This window comes from Moschus berezovskii, chromosome 16 (assembly GCF_049115385.1).
Source record: "Moschus berezovskii isolate FMDL1 chromosome 16, NW_MosBer_1.0, whole genome shotgun sequence".
NCBI classification, from domain to species: Eukaryota; Metazoa; Chordata; class Mammalia; order Artiodactyla; family Moschidae; genus Moschus; species Moschus berezovskii.
The window spans coordinates 85,392,033-85,413,911 of NC_142475.1; the positions used below are offsets into that span (position 1 = coordinate 85,392,033).

At 39.5% G+C, this 21,879-nt stretch overlaps 2 pseudogenes; both read left to right on the top strand.

The window, feature by feature from the left end:
* The first annotated feature begins 203 nt into the window (after positions 1 to 203).
* LOC129560425 (olfactory receptor 4C3D-like) lies at positions 204 to 1,128 on the top strand (annotated as a pseudogene).
* Positions 1,129 to 20,448: 19,320 nt separating this feature from the next.
* On the top strand, positions 20,449 to 21,377 carry LOC129560396 (olfactory receptor 4C13-like; annotated as a pseudogene).
* Positions 21,378 to 21,879: the final 502 nt, after the last annotated feature.

The following is a 21,879-nucleotide window of genomic DNA, read 5'->3' on the forward strand; positions in this document are numbered from 1 at the left end:
CTGAAGAGACTGAAAGCGTCTTGGAAAAAATAAGATAGCCTTGAAACAAGTAATGGGTCAAAAGTGCCAAGGACATGCTCGACAGTTAAAGTCATCATTCTATTCTTGTTCTAAGAATTCAGACCAAAAGTTTCATGCTTAATCAGTATCCTTTTTCACTTCTTTGTAGATAATTCAGGACCCAAGCAGGTGTTACCTTCTAAATGGATGTCTGCAAGACTCCCAACAATGTGATTGAATTTATTCTCTTGGGACTCACACAGAATCCACACTTGCAGAAAATACTCTTAATAGTCTTTTTGTTCAATTTCTTTTTACAATGCTGGCCAATCTGCTAACTGTCATTACTCTTACCCTCAGTCCCACACTTTCTACTCCCATGTACTTCTTTCTCAATCACTGGTCCTTAATAGATGCCTCTTTGACCTCAGTCACCACCTCCAAACTAATTACTGACCTGCTGTAACAGGGAAGAATCATATCCTGGGGTGGCTGCCTGACTCAGATCTTTTTGGAACACTTCTTGGGAGGATCGGAGATCGTCTTCGTCATGATCATGGCCTATGACCGCTGTGTCACCATCTTCAAGCCTCTGCACTGTAGGACCTTTATGTGACAGGAGCTCTGTCAGGTCCTGGTGGTGGTGTCCTGGATCAGGGGGATCCTGCATGCCAAGGTCCAAATTCTTTTCATTCTCACCTTAACCTTCTGCGGTTCCAATGACATTGACCACTTCACGTGTGATTTCTTCTCACGGTTGAAACTGGCCTGCAGCGACACCTACAGGCTTGGAACTGTGGTGGCAGCTAACACTGGGGCCATGTGCAAATTTATTTTTCCCATGTTCTTCATCTCCTACACAGTCATCCTGTGCTCCCTGAAGTCCATGGCTGTGAAGGACGGCGCAAAGCCCGCTCTAAATGTGGCTCCCACTTTACAGTAGCAGTGCCCTTTTTAAGTCCCTGTGTATTCACGTACATGAGTCCTATGACCACTTACTCTGTGGACAAGTTATGTGGTTATGTTGTTGCAATCCTCACTCCCATGTTAAATCCTATCATTTACACAGTGAGAAACACAGAAGTGAAAAGTGCCATGAGGAGTTGGTTGAAGAGACAAGTGACTTAGGCTGTTTACGATGCAAATAAAGTATTTATATTGAAGAGAGAATTATATCTGTAGTAAAATATGAAATGAAACTTAAAAAATGCAGATCATTTTCAAAAAATAAAGAAGAAAAGAAAAACCTAGGTACTACTAGCATTTGTTAGTTATTGAATGTGGGTAGGCGTTTTTAAGGCATTTTGATAACTTTAATGATTTTTGCTAAAGTCTCTATGTTTATAACAATGGAGAGAACAACTATAAACCCTTAGTTTTGATATTTTAGAGTAACTTTTTCTCCAGAATCTTACTGCTATTTCTTTTCAGATTTTTTCACGTATGTTACTTTGATGAAATTTCCATAGGACCTTGATCTCAGAACTTTTCCCACTTTTGCTTTAGTCTGTTGTAAATTGAACAAGGAACAGAAATTCTTAGGTAGATACATGGGAAAGGGACAGTTTAGTGAAGGAATAGCAATCAGTGTTTTTTCTGCACTATGAATATGCCAAAAGCAAAATGAGTGACACCAACAAAAGGAAGAAAAAATAATTCACAATGTAATTTTCTTCCTAAAAGAATAAAAAGAAAGCAAAAAATTTGAAATTACTCAATTTTGTCTCTTTTCCAAACTATCTCTATAGCTCACAATGTCTTTGAATAAAGAAGATATGTTTTCATTTTTCATACCAAGATTGAGGAATCATTTGGAACAACAGTAAAAATATTCTACAAGTCTCAGGAGAAAGTCGTATAATTAGTATCCAAAGATATTGCCCTGTAGGTATGATACATGTATTCACTTTATATGAACGCCCTTTTTTATCTGCCAAGCATTCTTCTCAGTTGATTTATCCACATACTAAACTGATACTAAACTGATACCAGTATCATTATCCCCATTTTAGAGAGAAACAATTTGAAGCCAAGAGAGGTTTACTAATTTATTTACTCAGATCACATCAGAGGAACTATTTTACTAGAATAAATCTCCAGTACAAACTTCCAGCCTAGGCCTAATTCATGTTGATGTATGACAGAAATAGATTAATATTGTAAAGCAATAGCCATGTCTCACATATAGCAATATATTTTAGCAGTAGAAGTTTATTCCTTTTTTGAAAGTTCAAGTTATGTCATTTCATTTTTACAAAAGAACAACTTTAGTATGTTAAAGGTAACCTGTAATGGAAAATGATCTCAAATAGAATCCGTTCAGTTCAGTTCATTTGCTCAGTCATGTCCGACTCTCTGTGACCTCATGGACTGCAGCACATCTGGCCTCCCTGTCCATCACCAACTCCCAGAGTTAACTCAAACTTATGTCCAAACTGAGGCCATCCAACCATCTCATCCACCGTCATTCCCTTCTCTTGCTGCCCTCAATCTTTCCCAGCATCAGGGTCTTTTCAAATGAGTCAGCTCTTTGCATCAGGTGGCCAAAGTATTGGAGCTTCAGCATCAGTCCTTCCAGTGATCTCTTTTAGGATGGACCGGTTGGATCTCCTTGCAGTCCAAGGGACTCTCAAGAGTCTTCTTCAACACCACAGGTCAAAAGCACCAATTCTTCCGTGCTCAGCTTTCTATATAGTGCAAATCTCACATCAATACATGATCACTGGAAAAACGATAGCTTTTACTACATGGGACCTTTGTTAGCAAAGTAATGTCTCTGCATTGTCTAGGTTGGTCATCACTTTCCTTCCAAGGAGTAAGCGTCTTTTAATTTCATGGCTTCAGTCACCATCTGAAGTGATTTTGGAGCCCAAAGAATTAAAGTCAGCCACTGTTTCCACTGTTTCCCCATCTATTTGCCATGAAGTGATAGGACCGGATGCCATGATCTTAGTTTTCTGAATGTTGAACTTTAAGCCAACATTTTCACTCTCCTCTTTCACTTTCATCAAGAGGCTCTTTAGCTCTTCTTCATTTTTGATATAAAGGTGGTGTCATCTGCATATCTGAGGTTATTGATATTTCACCCAGCCATCTTGATTCCAGCTTGTTCTTCCTCCAGCCCAGCGTTTCTCATGATGTACTCTGCATATAAGTTAAATAAGCAGGGTGACAATATGCAACCTTGATGTACTCCTTTTCCTATATGGAACCAGTCTGTTGTTCCATGTCCAGGTCTAACTGTTGCTTCCTGACCTTTATACAGATTTCTCAAGAGGCAGGTCAGGTGGTCTGGTAGTCCCTTCTCTTTCAGAATGTTCCACAGTTTATTGTGATCCACACAGTCAAAGGCTTTGGCATAGTCAATGAAGCAGAAATAGATGTTTTTCTGGAACTCTCTTGCTTTTATTATGATCCAGCAGATGTTGGCAATATGATATCTGGTTCTTCTGCCTTTTCTGAAACCATCTTGAACATCTGGAATTTAATGGTTCACTTATTGTTGAAGCCTGACTTAGAGAATTTTGAGCATTACTTTGCTAGTATGTGAGATGAGTGCAATTGTGCATTAGTTTGAGCATTCTTTGGCATTGCCTTTCTTTGTGACTGGAATGAAAACTGACCTTTTCCAGTTCTGTGGCCACTGCTAAGTTTTCCAAAATGCTGGCATGTTGAGTGCAGCACTTTCACAGAATCATCTTTTAGGATTTGAAATAGCTCAACTGTTGTTCCATCATCTCCACTAGCTTTGTTTTTAGTGATCCTTCCTAAAGCCTGTTGACTTCACATTCCAGGATGTCTGGCTCTAGGTGAGGGTGAGTGATCATACCATCATGATTATCTGGGTCAAGAAGATCTTTTCGTACAGTTCTTCTGTACATTCTTGCCACTTCTTCTTAATATCTTCTGCTTCTGTTAGGTCCATACCAGTTATGTCCTTTATTGATCCCATCTTTGCATGAAATAGTCTCTTGGTATCTCTAATTTTTTGAACAGATCTTTAGTCTTTCCCATTCTACTATTTTCCTCTATTTCTTTGCACTGATCTCTGAGGAAGACTTTCTCATCTCTCCTGGCTATTCTTTGGAATTCTGCATTCACATGAGTATATCTTTCCTTTTCTCCTTTGCTTTTCACTTCTCTTCTTTTCACAGCTCTTCATAAGGCCTCCTCAGACAGCCATTTTGCTTTTGTTGCATTTATTTATCTTGAGGATGGTCTTGTTCCCTGTCTTCTGTACAATGTCATGAACCTCCGTCCATAGTTCATCAGGCACTCTGTCTATCAGATCTAGTCCCTTAAATCTATTTCTCACTTCCACTGTGTATCATAAGGAATTTGATTTAGGTCATACCTGAATGGTCTAGTGGTTTCCCCTACTTTCTTCAATTTAAGTCTGAATTTGGCAATAAAGAGTTCATGATGTCCTCATGAACCACAGTAGAATGTATGTATACACACACGCACACACACATACACATACACACACATGTATAATCAAATCACTTTGCTGTGCATCTGAACACTAACACTGTGTTGCAAATTAGCTAATTTTCAATAAGAGAAAATTTAAGGAAAAAAAAAACGTTTTAAAAAAATAACCAATCTTAGTAAGATGGATTTCTTTCTGGGGGGAAAACAAAGTCCCTTTTGGATTTTTTTTTTTTTATAAGTGAAACAATTACCATTGTTGGTCTTCATAAAAGTTAGTTGGCTAAGGTAAGCTTTCAGAAAGTGGATGACACCCACAATGTTTCTGTAAAGTCATTTTACAATATTAATAAGCAAGTAAGTGTTATTCACTCAATCATGTCTTATTCTTTGCAACCCTATGGGGTGTAGCCCAACAGGCTCCTTTGTCCTTGGAATTCTCCAGGCAAGAATACTAGAGTGAGTAGCCATTGCCTTTTCCAAGGGATCTTCCTAGCTCAGGGATTGAAACCGGGTCTCCTGAATTTCAGGCAGATTATTTACCATCTGAGCCAGGTGGACCATAAAGAAGGCTGGGCATGAAAGAATTGATGTTTTCAATTTTTAGTGCTGGATAATACTCTTGAGATCCCCTTGGACAGCAAGCAGAGCAAACAAGTCAATGCTAAAGGAAATCAACCCTGAATATTCATTGGAAGGACTGATGCTGAAGCTGAAGCTCCAGTAATTTTGCCACTTGATGTGAAGAGTCAAAAGACTCTTGTGGAAAAGACCTTGATGCTGGGGAAGATTGAGGGTAGGAAGAAAAGGGTGTGACAGAGAATAAGATGGTTGGATGGCATGGTCGGCTCAATGGACATGAGTTTGATCAAACTCCAGGAGATAGTGAAGGACAGGGAAGCCTGGCATATTGCAATCCATGGTGTCACAGAGTCGGACATGACTTAGTGACTGAGCAACTACAACGCTTTTAATACTGCTCATGGGGTTCTCAAGCAAGAATACTGAAGTTCTTTGCAATCCCATCTCCAGTGGACCACATTTTGTCAGAACTCTCCACCATGACCCATCCAACTTTGGTAGAACTGAATGGCATGGCTCACAGCTTCACTGAGTTGCACAAGGCTGTGATCCATGTGATAATTTTGGTTAACTTTCTGTGATTGTGGTTTTCGTTCTGGAGGCTGTGGAATTATAGTTCCTACTTCTTCTCTCTGCCCTCTGATGGATGAACATAAGAGGAATGTGCAGGCTTCTTTATGGGAGGGATTGGCTGTGGGGAAACCTGGATCTTGCTCTGGTGGGCAGGACCGTACTCAGTAAGTCTTTAACTGACTGCCGGTGAATGGGGTTGAAGCTCCAATACATTGGTTACCTGGTATGAAAAGCCAACTCATTGGAAAAGACCCTGACACTGGGAAAGATTGACGGCAAGAAGAGAAGGGGGCAGCAGAGGATGAGGTAGTTAGATAGCATCACTAACTCAGTGAGCTTGAGCAAACTCCAGGAGATAATGAAGGATAGGGAGGCTTGGCTTACTGCAGTCCATGGGGTCACAAAGAGTCAGATACTAGTTAGTGACTGAATAAAAACAACAACAAATCTTTTTATAATTTCAAACTGTTTCTTTTCAGTTGAGTCAAAAGAAGTATTGCATATCTTTTTAAAATAGCATAGTTCTCAGGCAGAGCATTAAATAAGTTTCAGTCAACTCCCCCCACACAAATAACCAACAAATACCTACTGTACAGCAAAGGGAACACTGGTCAAAGTAAGGTAACAACCTAAATGGGTAAAGAATCTGAAAAAAATAATAGATACATGCATATGTATAATTGAATCACTTTGCTGTACACCTGAAATTATCACAATATTATTGATCAACTGTTCTCCAAAATGGGCTTCCCAGGTGGATCAGTGTAAAAATCTGCCTGCCAATGTGGGAGATACAAGTTCACTCCCTGAGTTGAGAAGATCTCCTGGAGTAGAAAATGGCAACTCTATCCAGTATTTTTGCCTGGAGAATCCCAAGGACAGAGGATCCTGCTGGGCTATAGTCCATGAGGTTGCAGAGACAAACATGATTGATCAACTGAGCTTAATAGCAGTAGGATTTCCTGGTATAACTCAAGGAACTCCACTTTTTAATAATTCTTTACTGATTTAGCAAAAACCTTCACTGATTTAGACCTAACTACACTCTCTCCTTTTTATGCTACTCTAGGGTTCGAGGAGCTAGACTAGACAGGTGTAGGGGTTCTAAAGTAATCTCTCTAACCAGAACAGTAGCTATTTAAGTAGAGGCTGGGTGACCACTCAATGGATTATTCTGAATGGATTTCAATCTTTTATGAGTTTTAGGAGTGATGATTTGGTCCATATATGCTAATTCTCTGATATGACTCTGCTTTTCATTCCAGAGTTGAAACACAAGTTCAAGACATTTTAACGATGACACTTCAGCAAAATTCTTATCACACAAAGTTCTTTCAGTTCAGTTCAGTTCAGTGGCTCAGTCGTGTCTGACTCTTTGAGACCCCATGAATCACACTCCCTGTCCATCCCGGAGTTCACTCAAACTCTTATCCATTGAGTTGGTGATGCCATCAAGCCATCTCATTCTCTGTCGTCCCCTTCTCCTCCCGACCCCAATCACTCCCAGCATCAGACTCTTCTCCAGTGAGTCAACTCGTCTCATGAGGTGACCAAAGTATTGGAGTTTCAGCTTTAGCATCAGTCCTTCCAATGAACACCCAGGACTTATCTCCTTTAGAATGGACTGGTTGGATCTCCTTGCAGTCTAAGGGACTCTCAAGAGTCTTCTCCAGCACCAAAGTTCAAAAACATCAATTCTTCGATGATCAGCTTTCTTCACAGTCCAACTCTCACATCCATACGTGACCACGGGAAAAACCACAGCCTTGACTAGATGGACCTTGGTTGGCAAAGTAACGTCTCTGCTTTTTAATATGCTGTCTAGGTTGGTCATATCTTTCCTTCCAAGGTGTAAGCGCTTTTAATTTCATGGCTGCAATCAGCATCTGCAGTGATTTTGGAGCCCCAAAAATATAAAGTCTGACACTGTTCCACTGTTTCCTCATCTATTTCCCATGAAGTGATGGGACCAGATGCCATGATTTTTGTTTTCTGAATGTTGAGCTTCAAGCCAACATTTTCACTCTCCTCTTTCACTGTCATCAAGAGGCTTTTGAGTTCCTCTTCACTTTCTGCCATAAGGGTGGTGTCATCTGCATATCTGAGGTTATTGATATTTCTCCCAACAATCTTGATTCCAGCTTGTGCTTCTTCCAGCCCAGCGTTCCTCATGATGTACTCTGCATATAATTTAGATAAGCAGGGTGACAATATATAACCTTGACGTACTCCTTTTCCTATTTGGAACCAGTCTGTTCCATGTCCAGGTCTAACTGTTGCTTCCTGACTTGCATACAGGTTTCTCAAGAGGCAAGTCAGGTGGTCTGGTAGTCCTATCTCTTTCAGGATTTTCCACAGTTTATTGTGATCCACACAGTCAAAGGCTTTGGCATAGTCAATGAAGCAGAAATAGATGTTTTTCTGGAACTCTCTTGCTTTCTCCATGATCCAGCAGATGTTGGCAATTTGATCTCTGGTGCCTATGCCTTTTCTAAAACCTGCTTGAACATTTGGAAGTTCACGGTTCACATATTGCTGAAGCCTGGCTTGGAGAATTTTGAGCATGACTTTACTAGCGTGTGAAATGAGTGAAATTGTGCGGTAGTTTGAGCATTCTTTGAAATTGCCTTCCTTTGGGATTGGAATGAAGACTGACCTCTTCCAGTCCTGTGGCCATTGTTGAGTTTTCCAAATTTGCTGGCAAATTGAGTGCAACACTTTCACAGCATCATCTTTCAGGATTTGAAATAGCTCAATTGGAATTCCATCACCTCCACTAGCTTTGTTCATAGTGATGCTCTCTAAGGCCCACTTAACTTCATATTCCAAGATGTCTGGCTCCAGGTTAGTGATCACGCCATCGTTCTTCACGACCAAGATAATCACGATGGCGTGATCACTAACCTAGAGCCAAACATCTTTATTCTTATTAATGCAATTATATTTGAACATTGTAAGTATTATTCTATATAAGAATATTTCTGAGTTTAATTGCTTTAAATATATTTACAAAATAATTTCATACATCGATGTTTCTGTTCACGGATGTTTGTAATGGACTTACAGTTGGTGATATCAAACAGTTCTTTCTTCCTTAGTTATAAAACATTTATTTAATATAAGGATCCTGGTCCAGGATTTAGTGCTCTGGTTTCTAAGTTCCCCATGGCATTCTTAATCTTTGTCTTATATTTCTTTGCTATGGATTTTGAATATCAATGCTTATTTCTCTATACCATATGGATTTATACAATTAAATTTAAATGACTTAAATAGATGTTTTAATCATCTTTAAATATAATTGAATAAGGGAACTATTTTCATTAACATCTTGTTAATCTAATTCCAGAATTGTCAAAAAATAACTATTTTGAAAAGTACTGGTGTGAAAACTTCACCTGGTGTGAAGTTCCAATAGTATAATAGGATTCATGATTATCATTTAATGTACATCTGAAAACAATATTTAAAAATTATAATTTTCATAAGGGTAGATCAATCAAAACAAATTATTATAATAAAAATTAAAAATCAGATGATTATCTACCTGAAGGCTTATTTTATATAATATTAAATATTAAGGCTTCATCATAAACTCTACTGTTTTCCAACACCTAATTTCATATGTGGTCAATTTTTTTTTTCTCTAGATTTAGTAGTAGTTTGTCTACATATAGACTTCATGTAGAAGTTAAAAATTACAGATGACAGACATACAAGTTCTCTACTGTTCAGTTAACTTATGTGAAATAATTGAGTTATTGGCAAGATCTAATGATGATGCAATGCCTCTGAGATCTTATTAGTCGTAGCTAAGAAACATAGAATTCACCTGTATGCAGGACATGTGGTAGCACATTTTAGACTATCCAAAGGCACCATTTTTAAGTCAACAAATATACTCATTGTAGCTGAGCTAGTTGAAATTTTGAAATCTTACTACTTTACTTTTTTCTTGGTTTACTAACAACTGCTTGGGGCCCTGGCCATGAACCTATGTCAGGCAAAATCATAGGTAAATTTTTTTTTCCCAAGAAATCTCATAATTCGAGATGATCAGGTTTAAATTGACCTTAAAATCATATAATCACCACTCATCCACACCGGTATTGCATTAAAATCACTTTTTCAGCTTACAAAACCAAGAAAGATAGACTCAAATAATACTATCAATTTATAAGTAAAAATATTTTGAGTTCTTATTTCTTATGACATATTTGCATTAGAATAATAATAAAGTTAAAATTAAATTAGAATAATTATGCAATTCAAATTTGTATCAATTTTTTTCTCCATTTATGTTACAACTCATGTATGTTTCAATGATACTGCACAAGTTTTGAAAATATCTTTTAAAAACTACATATTACTCAAAGAGACACACTATATTTTAATTATCCATTTCTCCCATGTTGAACATTCTATTTCATTCTCAAATTTCCCACAGCTCTGAAAATTGTGTAGAATATAACTGTAAATAACAATTTTTCTCTGTTAAAAATATTTTCCATTAGAGTGTCTTCCTAGAAAGAGTATTGTTGAACCAAATAAAAGTGAAAAAGTTATTTCTTCATCATAATTTCTAAGCCTTATTAATAATATCTAACTCCTACTTGTTTACTCTATAACGTTTTTGCTCTGCTGTGGGTTCTCACTTTATAATAAGGAAATAAAATGAAGCCATTGTACTTTGTTTCCATACAGGTAGAAAATCTTCATCTTGGATAACTAAAATATGAAGATATTCATCCATTTATTTTTGAAAACAAAAATATATTTTTCACAGAATACATTTTATTATATTTATGTTTTCTCTTGTCTTTTCTTTGCAAAATTTCTGGCAAGTTTCACATCCCTTTAGTAATCCAGTAGCCTGTAACCAGGAAGGATGGATGACTGACACTATAGTAAGATGGGAGAAGCAGGAATAGGAATCATGTAGCAGAAACATAAAGGAGTGAGAAGGTCATCATATCATGGATGGATGAACTGCTGCTGTTTGGTAGTGGAACTTCAGCAGTAAGTGTAATTAACAGGGAAACACTTCGTGACAGTGTGTGGGAAAACGTATATTTATATACATAGCTTTGGTCTAAGAAAGCTTGTAATAGGTACTCCCTGATAGCTCAGTTGGTAAAGAATCTGCCTGGAATGCAGGAGACCATGGTTGGATTCCTGGGTCAGGAAGGTCTGTTGAAGAAGGGATATGTTACCCACTCCAGTATTCTTGGGCTTCCCTTGTGGCTCAGATGGTAAAGAATCTGCCTGCAATGCAGGAGACCTGGGTTCAATCCCTGGGTTAGGAAGATCCCCTGGAGAAGGAAAAGGCTAGCCCCCTCCAGTATTCTGGCCTGGAGAATTCAATGGACTGTATAGGTCTGGCCCAGAATATTCAATGGACTGTATAGTCCATGGGGTCACAAAGAGTCAGACACAACTGAGCAACTTTCAGTTTCACTTTATTTTCCCACTTCTTAAGTAAATACTTTATATGTTTGTGTTAGTCTCTGTATACAATAATGTATGTTTTGTTCTTTATTTATCTTACCTAGCAATCTATTATTTCTTTCTCTTCCATACATTATTTTTTTTTAATTTTTAGAACTTTGAAAATAAATATTTCCTTTGCTTGAAAGATCCTTGTGTACTGAATACCCATGCAAGAGCTTTTTTTTTTCCCTATGCAAGAACTTTTATATCTAAGTCTGTAGAAGCTGTTAATTTACTGAATATGACTATATTAAATTATATCATAATAGAATTTTGAAAAATAGAAGTATCAAATAATGAACACACTATCTTGAAAATAAATTAATCCAGAAAATACTGTCCTATAGGCAATTAAATATTTTCATACTAACATGATGCAGTGTGTCAGAAACTAAATTTTAGGAGTTCACCTTCCTTTCAAATGTTTATTTCTGTTTCTCATCAGTGTTCAGTTCAGTTGCTCAATCGTGTCCGACTCTGCAATCCCGTGATCTGTAGCACGCAGGGCCTCCCTGTCCATCACCAGCTCCCAGAGTTTACCCAAATTCATGTCCATTGAGTGGGTGATGCCATCCAACCAACTCATCCTCTGTCGTCTCCTTCTCCTCCTGCCCTCAATCTTTCCCAGCATCAGGGTCTTTTCAAATGAGTCGGCTCTTTGCATCAGGTGGCCAAAGTATTGGAGCTTCAGCTTCAGCATCCGTCCTTCCAGTGAATACCCAAGACTGATCTTTAGGATGGACTGGTTGGATCTCCTTGAAGTCCAAGGGACTCTCAAGAGTCTTCTCCAACACCACAGTTCAAAAGCATCAATTCTTCAGCGCTCAGCTTTCTTTATAGTCCAACTCTCAAATCCATACATGACTACTGTAAAAACCATAGCCTTGACTAGACGGACCTTTGTTGGCAAAGTAATGTCTCTGTTTTTTAATATACTGTCTAGGTTGGTCATAAGTTTCCTTCCAAGGAGTAAGCGTCTTTTAATTTCATGACTGCAGTAACCATCTGCAGTGATTTTGGAGCCCAGAAAAATAAATTCAGACACTGTTTCCACTGTTTCCCCTTCTATTTGCCATGAAGTGATGGGACTGGATGCCATGATCTTAATTTTCTGAATGTTGAGATTTAAGCCAACATTTTCACTCTCCAGCAGGAAAAAAAGAGCACTTGAAATCCTTCTAGGTTTATGGTCAGGGGAAGCAGTCATTCTTTTCCCATGCATGTTAGTCTCTCAGTCGTGTCCCACTCTTTGCAACCCCATGACTATAGACTGCCAGGCTCCTCTCTCCATGGGATTCTCCAGGCAAGAACACTAGAGGGAGTGCCTTTTTCTTCTCTAGGGGATCCTCCTGTCCCAGGGATTGAACCCAGGTCTTCTGCATTTCAGGCAGATCCTTTACCCGATGAGCCACCAGGGAAGCCCTATTTGCCATGGTGAATGGCAATTTATCAAACATTTTCTCATCACCTAATAGGTTTCAGGCACTGAAGCCGTAGTAGCAGATTCTGTGGTAAGACCCCCCAAGTGGTGCTAGTGATAAAATTCCCTCCTGCCAATTCAGGAGACATGAGATGTGGGTTCAACCCCTGGTTTGGGAAGATCTCCTGGAGAAGGGCATGTCAACCCACCTTAGTATTCCTGCCTGGAGAATCCCATGGACAGAGGAGCCTGGCGAGCTATAGTCCATATGGTCACAAAGAGTTAAACATAACTGAAGTGACTTAGCATGCAGGCACGCATGGTAAGAGTGGAAACAGGGCTGAAAAGTTTTTGTGTTCTGAATGGTTCCAAGTGTAGGGTGTCATCAGTGACACATGTATTTCCCTATGTTCCCTGCTTGTGATAGATACTTGTTGATGGTATATTTGTTTCCACAGTTAGAGCTGACAGTTCAAATGTAAATTCACATGGAATGGAAAATAACTCTTTTTTTAAAAAAAATTATTTTATTGGAGGCAAATTACCTTACATTAATATATTGGTTGGTTTTGCCATACACTGACATGAATCCGCCCCGGGTGTACATGTGTTCTCTTTCTTGAACCCCCCTCCCATCTCCCTCTTCCCCATATCCTCCCTCCAGGTCATCCCCGTGCACCAGCCCCAAGCATCCTGTATCATGCGTTGATCCTGGACTGGTCACTTATGATAATATACATGCTACAATGCCGTTCTCCCCAATAAGCCGACCTTCACCCTCTCCCACAGAGTCCCAAAGACTGTTCTATATGTCTATGTCTCTTTTGCAGTCTCGTATACAGGGTTCAGGTTACCATCTTTCTAAATTCCATATATATGTGTTAGTATACTGTATTGATGTTTTTCTTTCTGACTTACTTCACTCTGTATAATTGGCTTCAATTTCATCCACCTCATTAAAACTGATTCAAATGCATTCTTTTTGATGGCTGAAAAATACTCCATTGTGTATATGTACCAAAGCTTTCTTAGCCATTCATCTGCAGATGGACATCTAGGTTGCTTCCATGTCCTGGCTATTATAAACAGTGCTGCAATGAACATTGGAGTACATGTGTCTCTTTCAATTCTGGTTTCCTCAGTGTGTATGCGATTGCTGGATCATATGGCAGTTCTATTTCCAGTTTTTTGAGGAATCTCCACACTGTTCTCCATAGTGGCTGTACTAGTTTGCATTCCCACCAACAGTGTAAGAGGGTTCCCTTTTCTCCACACCCTCTCCAGCATTTATTGCTTGTAGATTTGTGGATAACCGCCATTCTGACTGGTGTGAAATGGTATCTCATTGTGGTTTTGATTTGCAGTTCTCTGATTATGAGGGATGTTGAGCAATTTTTCATGTGTTTGTTAGCCATCTGTATGTCTTCTTTAGAGAAATGTCTGTTTAGTTCTTTGGCCCATTTTTTGATTGGGTCACTTAGTTTTCTGGAATTGAACTGCAGGAGCTGCTTGTATATTTTGGAGATTAATCCTTTATCGGTTGCTTCATTTGCTATTATTTTCTCCCATTCTGCAGGCTGTCTTTTCACCTTGCTTAGAGTTTCTTTTGCTGTTCAGAAGCTTTTGATTTTAATTAGGTCCCATTTGTTTATTTTTGCTTTTATTTCCAATATTCTGGGAGGTGGGTCTTGGAAGATCCTCCTGTGATTTATGTCAGAGAGTGTTTTGCCTACGTTCTCCTCTAGGAGTTTTATAGTATCTGGTCTTACATTTAGCTCTCTAATCCATTTTGAGTTTATTTTGGTGTATGGTGTTAGGAAGTGTTCTAATTTCATTCTTTTACAAGTGGCTGACCAGTTTTCCCAGCACCACTTGTTAAAGAGACTGTCTTTTGTCCATTTATATTCTTGCCTCCTTTGTCGAAGATAAGGTGTCCATACGTGCGTGAGTTTATCTCTGGGCTTTCTATTTTGTTTCATTGATCTATATTTCTGTCTTTATGCCAGTACCATACTGTCTTGATGACTGTGGCTTTGTAGTAGAGCCTGAAATCTGGCAGGTTAATTCCTCCAGTTCCATTTTTCTTCTTCAAGATTGCTTTGGCTATTCGAGGTTTTTTGTATTTCCATATAAATTGTGAGATTATTTGTTCTAGTTCTGTGAAGAATATCGTTGGTAGCTTGATAGGGATTGCATGGAATGTATAAATTACTTTGGGTAGTATACTCATTTTCACAATATTTATTCTTCCAATCCACGAACACGATATATTTCTCCATCTATTAGTGTCGTCTTTGATTACTTTCACTGGTGTTTTATAGTTTTCTATGTACAAGTCTTTTGTTTCCTTAGGTAGATATATTAATATGTATTTAATTTTTTTCGTTGCAACAGTGAATGGAATAGTTTCCTTAATTTCTCTTTCTATTTTCTCATTATTAGTGTATAGGAATGCAAGGGATTTCTGTGTGTTGATTTGAAATCCTGCAACTTTACTGTATTCGTTGATTAGCTCTAGTAGTTTTCTAGTAGAGTCTTTAGGGTTTTCTGTGTAGAGGATCATGTCATCAGCGAACAGTGAGAATTTTACTTCTTCTTTTCCAATTTGTATTATTTTTATGTCTTTTTCTGCTCTGATTGCTGTAGCCAAAACTTCCAGAACTATGTTGAAGAGAAGTGGTGAGAGTGGGCACCTTTGTCTTTTTCCTGACTTTAGGGGAAATGCTTTCAGTTTTTCACCATTGAGGATAATGTTTGCTGTGGGTTTGTCGTATATAGCTTTTATTATGTTGAGATATGTCCCTTCTATTCCCACTTTCTGGAGAGTTTTTATCATAAATGGATGTTGTATTTGTCAAAGGCTTTCTCTGCATCTATTGAGATAATCATATGATTTTTATTTTACAGTTTGTTAATGTGGTGTATTACGTTGATTGATTTGCTGATATTGAAGAATCCTTGCATTCCTGGGATAAAGCCCACTTGGTCATGATGTATGATCTTCTTAATGTGTTGTTGGATTCTGATTGCTAGAATTTTGTTAAGGATTTTTGCATCTATGTTCATCAGTGATATTGGCCTGTAGTTTTCTTTTTTAGTGGGATCTTTACCATATTTTGGGATTAGGGTGATAGTGGCCTCATAGAATGAGTTTGGAAGTTTTCCTTCCTCAACAATTTTCTGAAAGAGTTTGAGTAGAATAGGTGTTAGCTCTTCACTAAATTTTTGGTGGAATTCAGCTGTGAAGCCGTCTGGACTTGGGCTTTTGTTTGCTGGAAGCTTTCCAATTACTTCCTCTATTTCCGTGATTGTGATGGGTCTGTTCAGATTTTCTATTTCTTCCTGGTTCAGTTTTGGTAAGGTGTACTTTTCTAGGAATTTGTCCATTTCTTCCAAGTCATTCATTTTATTGCCATATAATTGCTGATAGTATTCTCTAATAATCCTTTGTATTTCTGTATTGTCAGTTGTGATTTCTCCATTTTCATTTCTAATTTTATTGATTTGGTTCTTCTCCCTTTCTTTCTTGATGAGTCTGGATAGTGGTTTGTCAATTTTATTTACCTTCTCAAAGAATCAGCTTTTGGCTTTGTTGATTTTTGCTATGGTCTCTTTTGTTTCTTTTGCATTTATCTCTGCCCTGATTTTTATGATTTCTTTCCTTCTGCTAACCCTGGGGTTCTCCATTTCTTCCTTTTCTAGTTTCTTTAGATGTAGAGTTAGGTTATTTAGTTGACTTTTTTCTTGTTTCTTGAGGTGTGCCTGTATTGCTATGAACTTCCCCCTTAGCACTGCTTTTACAGTGTCCCAGAGGTTTTGGGTTGTTGTGTTTTCATTTTCATTCATTTCTATGCATATTTTAATTTCTCTTTTGATTTCTTCTATGATTTGTTCATTATTCAGCAGTGTGTTGTTCACCCTCCATATGTTGGCATTTTTAATAGTTTTTCTTCTGTAATTGAGATCTAATATTACTGCATTGTGGTCAGAAAAGATGCTTGGAATGATTTCAATTTTTTTGAATTTACCAAGGCTGGATTTATGGCCCAGGATGTGATCTATCCTGGAAAAGGTTCCGTGTGCACTTGAGAAAAAGGTGAAATTCATTGTTTTGGGGTGAAATGTCCTATAGATATCTATTAGGTCTAACTGGTCTATTGTATCATTTAAAGTTTGTGTTTCCTTGTTAATTTTCTGTTTAGTTGATCTATCCATAGATGTAAGTGGGGTATTAAAGTCTCCCACTATTATTTTGTTATTGTTAATTTCCCCTTTCATAATTGTTAGTAATTGTCTTACATATTGCGGTGCTCCTATGTTGGGTGCATAAATATTTATTATTGTTATATCTTCTTCTTGGATTGATCCTTTGATCATTGTGTAGTATCCTTCTTTGTCTCTTTTCACAACTTTTGTTTTAAAGTCTATTTTATCTAATATGAGTATTGCTACTCCTGCTTTCTTTTGCTCTCTATTTGAATGGAGTATCTTTTTCCAGCCCTTCACTTTCAGTCTGTATGTGTCCCTCGTTTTGAGGTGGGTCTCTTGTAGACAACATATATGGGGGTCTTGTTTTTGTATCCATTCAGCCAGCCTTTGTCTTTTGGTTGGGGCATTCAACCCATTTACTTTTAAGGTGATTATTGATAAGTATGATCCCGTTGCCATTTTCATTATTGTTTTGGGTTCAAGTTTATATACGCTTTCTGTGTTTCCAGTCTAGAGAAGATCCTTTAGTATTTGTTAGAGAGCTGGTTTGGTGATGCTGAATTCTCTCAGCTTTTGCTTGTCTGTAAAGCTTTTGATTTCTCCTTCATATTTGAATGAGATCCTTGCTGGGTACAGTAATCTGGGCTGTAGGTTATTTTCTTTCATCACTTTAAGTATGTCTTGCCATTCCCTCCTGGTCTGTAGAGTTTCTGCAGAAAGATCAGCTGTTATCCTTATGGGGATCCCCTTGTGTGTTATTTGTTGTTTTTCCCTTGCTGCTTTTAATATTTTATCTTTGTGTTTGATCTTTATTAATTTGATTAATATGTGCCTTGGGGTATTCCGTCTTGGCTTTGTCCTATTAGGGACTCTCTGTGTTTCTTGGACTTGGGTGATTATTTCCTTCCCCATTTTAGGTAAATTTTCAACTATTATCTCCTCATATATTCTCTCATGATCTTTCTTTTTGTCTTCTTCTTCTGGGACTCATATGATTCGAATGTTGGGGCGTTTAATATTGTCCCATATGTCTCTAATATTGTCCTCATTTTTTAAAATTCTTTTTTCTTTTTCCGACTATGTTTCATTTAATTCTACAATTCTATCTTCTAGCTCACTTATCCTGTCTTCTGCCTCCTTTATTCTACTGTTTGTGCCCTCGAGAGTGTTTCTGATTTCATCTGTTGTATTATTCACCGTATATTGACTTTTTTATTTCCTCTAATTCCTTATTGAATATTTCTTCCATCTTCTCAATCCTTTTCTCCAGTTTATTTATCTATAACTCCATTTTGCTTTCCAGTTTTGCATCATTTTCACAATTAAAATTCGAAATTCTTTATCGGGTAGGTTCCCTATATCTTCCTCTTTTGTTTGTGTTGGTGGGTATTTATCCTGTTCCTTTACTTGTTGGGTATTTCTCTGCCTCTTCATCTTGCTTATATTGCTGTGTTTGGGGTGGTCTTTCTGTCTTCTGACAGTCTGTAGAGTTCTCTTTATTATGTAGTTACCTCGTTGTGTGTGGGGTTGGTTGGGTGATTTGTCAAGGTTCCCTGGTTAGGGAAGCTTGAGCAGATGTTCTGGTGGGTGGTGCTGGATTTCTTCTCTCTGGAGTGCAATGAAGTGTCCAGTAATGAGTTTGAGATGTCAGTGGGTTTGGGGTGGCTTTGGGCAGCCTGTATATTGAAGCTCAGTGCTATTCTCCTGTGTTGCTGGATAGCTTGCGTAGTATGTCTTTCACTGAAACTTGTTGACCCGTGGGTAGTGCCTGGTTTCAGTGTATGTATGGAGGCCTTTGATGAGTACCTATCAATTAATGTTCTCTGGAACTGGAGATCTCTGTTGTTCTCAGGATTTGGCCTTAAGCCTCTGCCTCTGGTTTTCAGTCTTATTCTTGCAGGAGGCTCAAGTCCTCTCCCTCTTCTGTTTTCTGGTCTCCTCAGTGTCTAATTCCCGTCCTGATACCAGGATGCAGTGGTGGACACTTTTTTTTTTTTTCCTGGCTCTCCTATTCAGTCCTGCTATAGGGAGGGAGGAACAGCTAACAAATATCCCTGGCGTCTGTGGGGAGTGCTCGCGGTGTCTCGGCTACACTGGGAATGCTCCCGCTCGAGGCGTGTTTGCTTTCCCTGTTTATGCTGCTTAGGCTTTAGTTTGCTCTGCTGCAAGCTGTCCGCTGGTGGCGCTGGGTTGCATGCACTTCCCAGGTCTGAGCGGCTCAGGTTCAGGTCCTCGGGTACTCGACAAAGGCTCAGACTTGGCTGTGCCTGTGTTTTGTGCCTTCCCCGGTCCTAGAAGCTCAGGTGACCAGGCGTTTGGCGAGTGCGATCGCTGCGACTTATCGCCTTCCCAGGCCCTGCCACTCGGTTTTCTGGGGGTACAACCAGCGCAGTTTTTCAGGCAGATATCGACCAGCCCGAACCCAAGAAGTCCTGGCCAGCAAGGAAGCCTGCCTGCAGTTTGGCATGGGAAGCCTCTCTGGGGCCGCGGCTGCCCCCGCCCCAGCGCTGGCTGCCCTCCCCATCCGCGTCGGCAGGGGCTGGGGGAAGGCCTGCCCGCTGCCGCTCACTCAACTCAGCGCCTGGTTCTGTGGGCGGGGCTGGCTTGGGTCTTTTTCACAGGCTTTTTCCAGCCCTCTCGCCCTTCAGCTGCAACCTCTGCTCTGGTATCTTAAGTTCGAGCCCTCAGTTATCCCTGGGGCGTTCAAGCCCGGTTCTCCCTCTAAGCGCAGCTGCCAGTTCTCCCTCTAAGCGTGGGTGCCGGTTCTCCCTCTAAGCGCCGCCGCTGGTTCTCCCTCTAAGCGTGGGCGCCGGTTCTCCCTCTAAGTGCACTGCCGTTCTCCCTTAGCGCCGCTGCCAGGGCCTCCCTGCCCAGCCCCTGCCTGCTAGTGAGGGGCGTGGGCGTCTGCGCCGCTTCTCTGCTGAGAGTTTCCTCTGGGCACTTAGTCTGTGAGTTTTAATTATTTATGTCTTTTGTCTCCCAGTTATGTGGCCCTCTGAGGTTCCACTTGCCAGTGTCTCCAGGTGTTTGGAAACTTCTCTCTCTCTTTTTTTTTTTTAAGCCTCCCTTCCCGGGAGGGAGCTCCGTCCCTCCTTCTTTTGTCTCTCTTTTTATCTATTTCCTACCTCCTTTCGACGACTATGGGCTGCTTTTCTGAGTGCCTGATGTCCTCTGCCGGTATTCAGAAGTTGTTTTGTGGGATTTACTCAGCATTCAAATGTTCTTTTGTTGATTTTTTGGGGGGAAAGTGGCCGCCCCGTCCTATTCCTCCGCCATCTTCCCATGCTCCTCCGAAAATAACTCTTATCTGTGTGTAGCACTTCTCAACTTACAAGATGCATCTGAGAATAATAATTTGTAAGCTGATGGACAGAGAGGAGGGCTCATGAGGCACTGAGATGACTTTGAAAAATCGCTTTGAGTTGAAATAATAGAAGAATCTAGATCTCATGTAGACAGAACACTGATTTCTCAATAAATTACACACCAAACATTGCTCTATGGGTGTTTAACAGGTGACAGGCACTAGGTGTCTGTAGAGATGGAAATCATCTTGGAAAAAATTTTTAAAAGGCTTGAAACAAGAACTGAGACTAAAGTGACAAGGACATGCTCCACAGTAAAATAATCATTCTTTCTTTGTTGTAAGAAATTCAGATCAAATTTCTTTCACGGTTAATCGGTATCATTTTTTTTATACTTATTTGCAGATAATCAGGACATAGGAAGGTATTACTTCCTAAATGAATGTTCTCACACCTCCCAACAATGTGACTGAATTTATTCTTTTGGGACTCACACAGAACCCACATTGAAGAAAATGCTCTTCATAGTCTTTTTGCTCATTTTCTTGTTTACCATGTTGGCCAACCTGCTCATTGTCATCACCATCTCCCTCAGCCCCACACTTTCTGCTCTCATGTACTTCTTTCTCACTCACTTGTCCTTCATAGATGACATCTTCACCTCTGTCACCATGCCCAAAGTGATCACTGACCTGCTGTACCACAGGAGAACCATCTCCTGGGGTGGCTGCCTGACTCAGCTCTTTCTGGAACGCATCATGGGAGGTTCAGAGACCATCCTTCTCATTTCCATGGCCTATGACCGCTATGTGGCCATCTGCAGGCCTCTGCACTACACGGCCATCACGCGACAGGGGCTCTCCCAGCTCCTGGTAGTGCTGGCCTGGACCGGGAGCATCCTGCACACCACCGTGCAGATTATCTTCATGGTCAACTTGACCTTCTGTGGTCCCAACGTCATTGATCACTTCATGTGTGATTTCTTCTCACTGTTGGAACTCGCCTGCAGTGACAGTTACAAGCTTGGCATCATGGTGGCAGCTAACACTGCAGGAATGTGCTTAGTTTTTTTTTTTATCATGCTCCTCATCTCCTGCACAGTCATCCTGCGCTCTTTAAAATCCCATGGCTCTGAAGCACTAAACAAAGCCCTCTCTACATGTGGCTCCCATTTAATGGTAGTGGTGCTTTTTTTTGGCCCCTGTATATTCACCTATATGCGTCCTGTGGTCACCTACCCTGTGGACAAAGTTGTGGCTATGTTCTTTGCAATTCTCACTCCCACGTTAAATCCTGTCATTTACACAGTGAGAAACACACAGGTGAAAAATGCCATGAGGAGTTTGTTGAAGAGAAGAGTGACTTAGGCTGTTCATGTTGCCAAGAAAGTGATTGTTTATATACATTCAGAGGGCTATTCCTGTTGTAAAGTGTGAAAGAAAAGTAACAAATCTTGTATATCATTTAAAAAGAGGAAGAGAGAGAGATTGAGGAACTAACACTTGTCGGTTTTTTAATCTTGGCTAGCCATTATGTTAAGCATACTGACATTTTAATTTACACTGCCAAAGTGTCAGTGTTCATAGATTCAGAAAAGAATGTTAAATACAGTTTGATGATTGTAGAGTAAGAATCTCCAGAGTCTTCTGCTTTTTCAGATTTCTCATATATGTTATTTTGATGAAAATTGGCTTTTCCATAAGACTTTAATCTCAATTTTTTTTCCATTTTTACTTACCCTGTGGTAAAACAAACATTGGATAGAAATATTGGGTAAATGCATGGTGCAGAAGGAGTTGAATGAGGGAATAATAGCTAATTTTTCCCCTGCACTATGGATTTATCAAAACCAAAATGAGTGTCACTGAC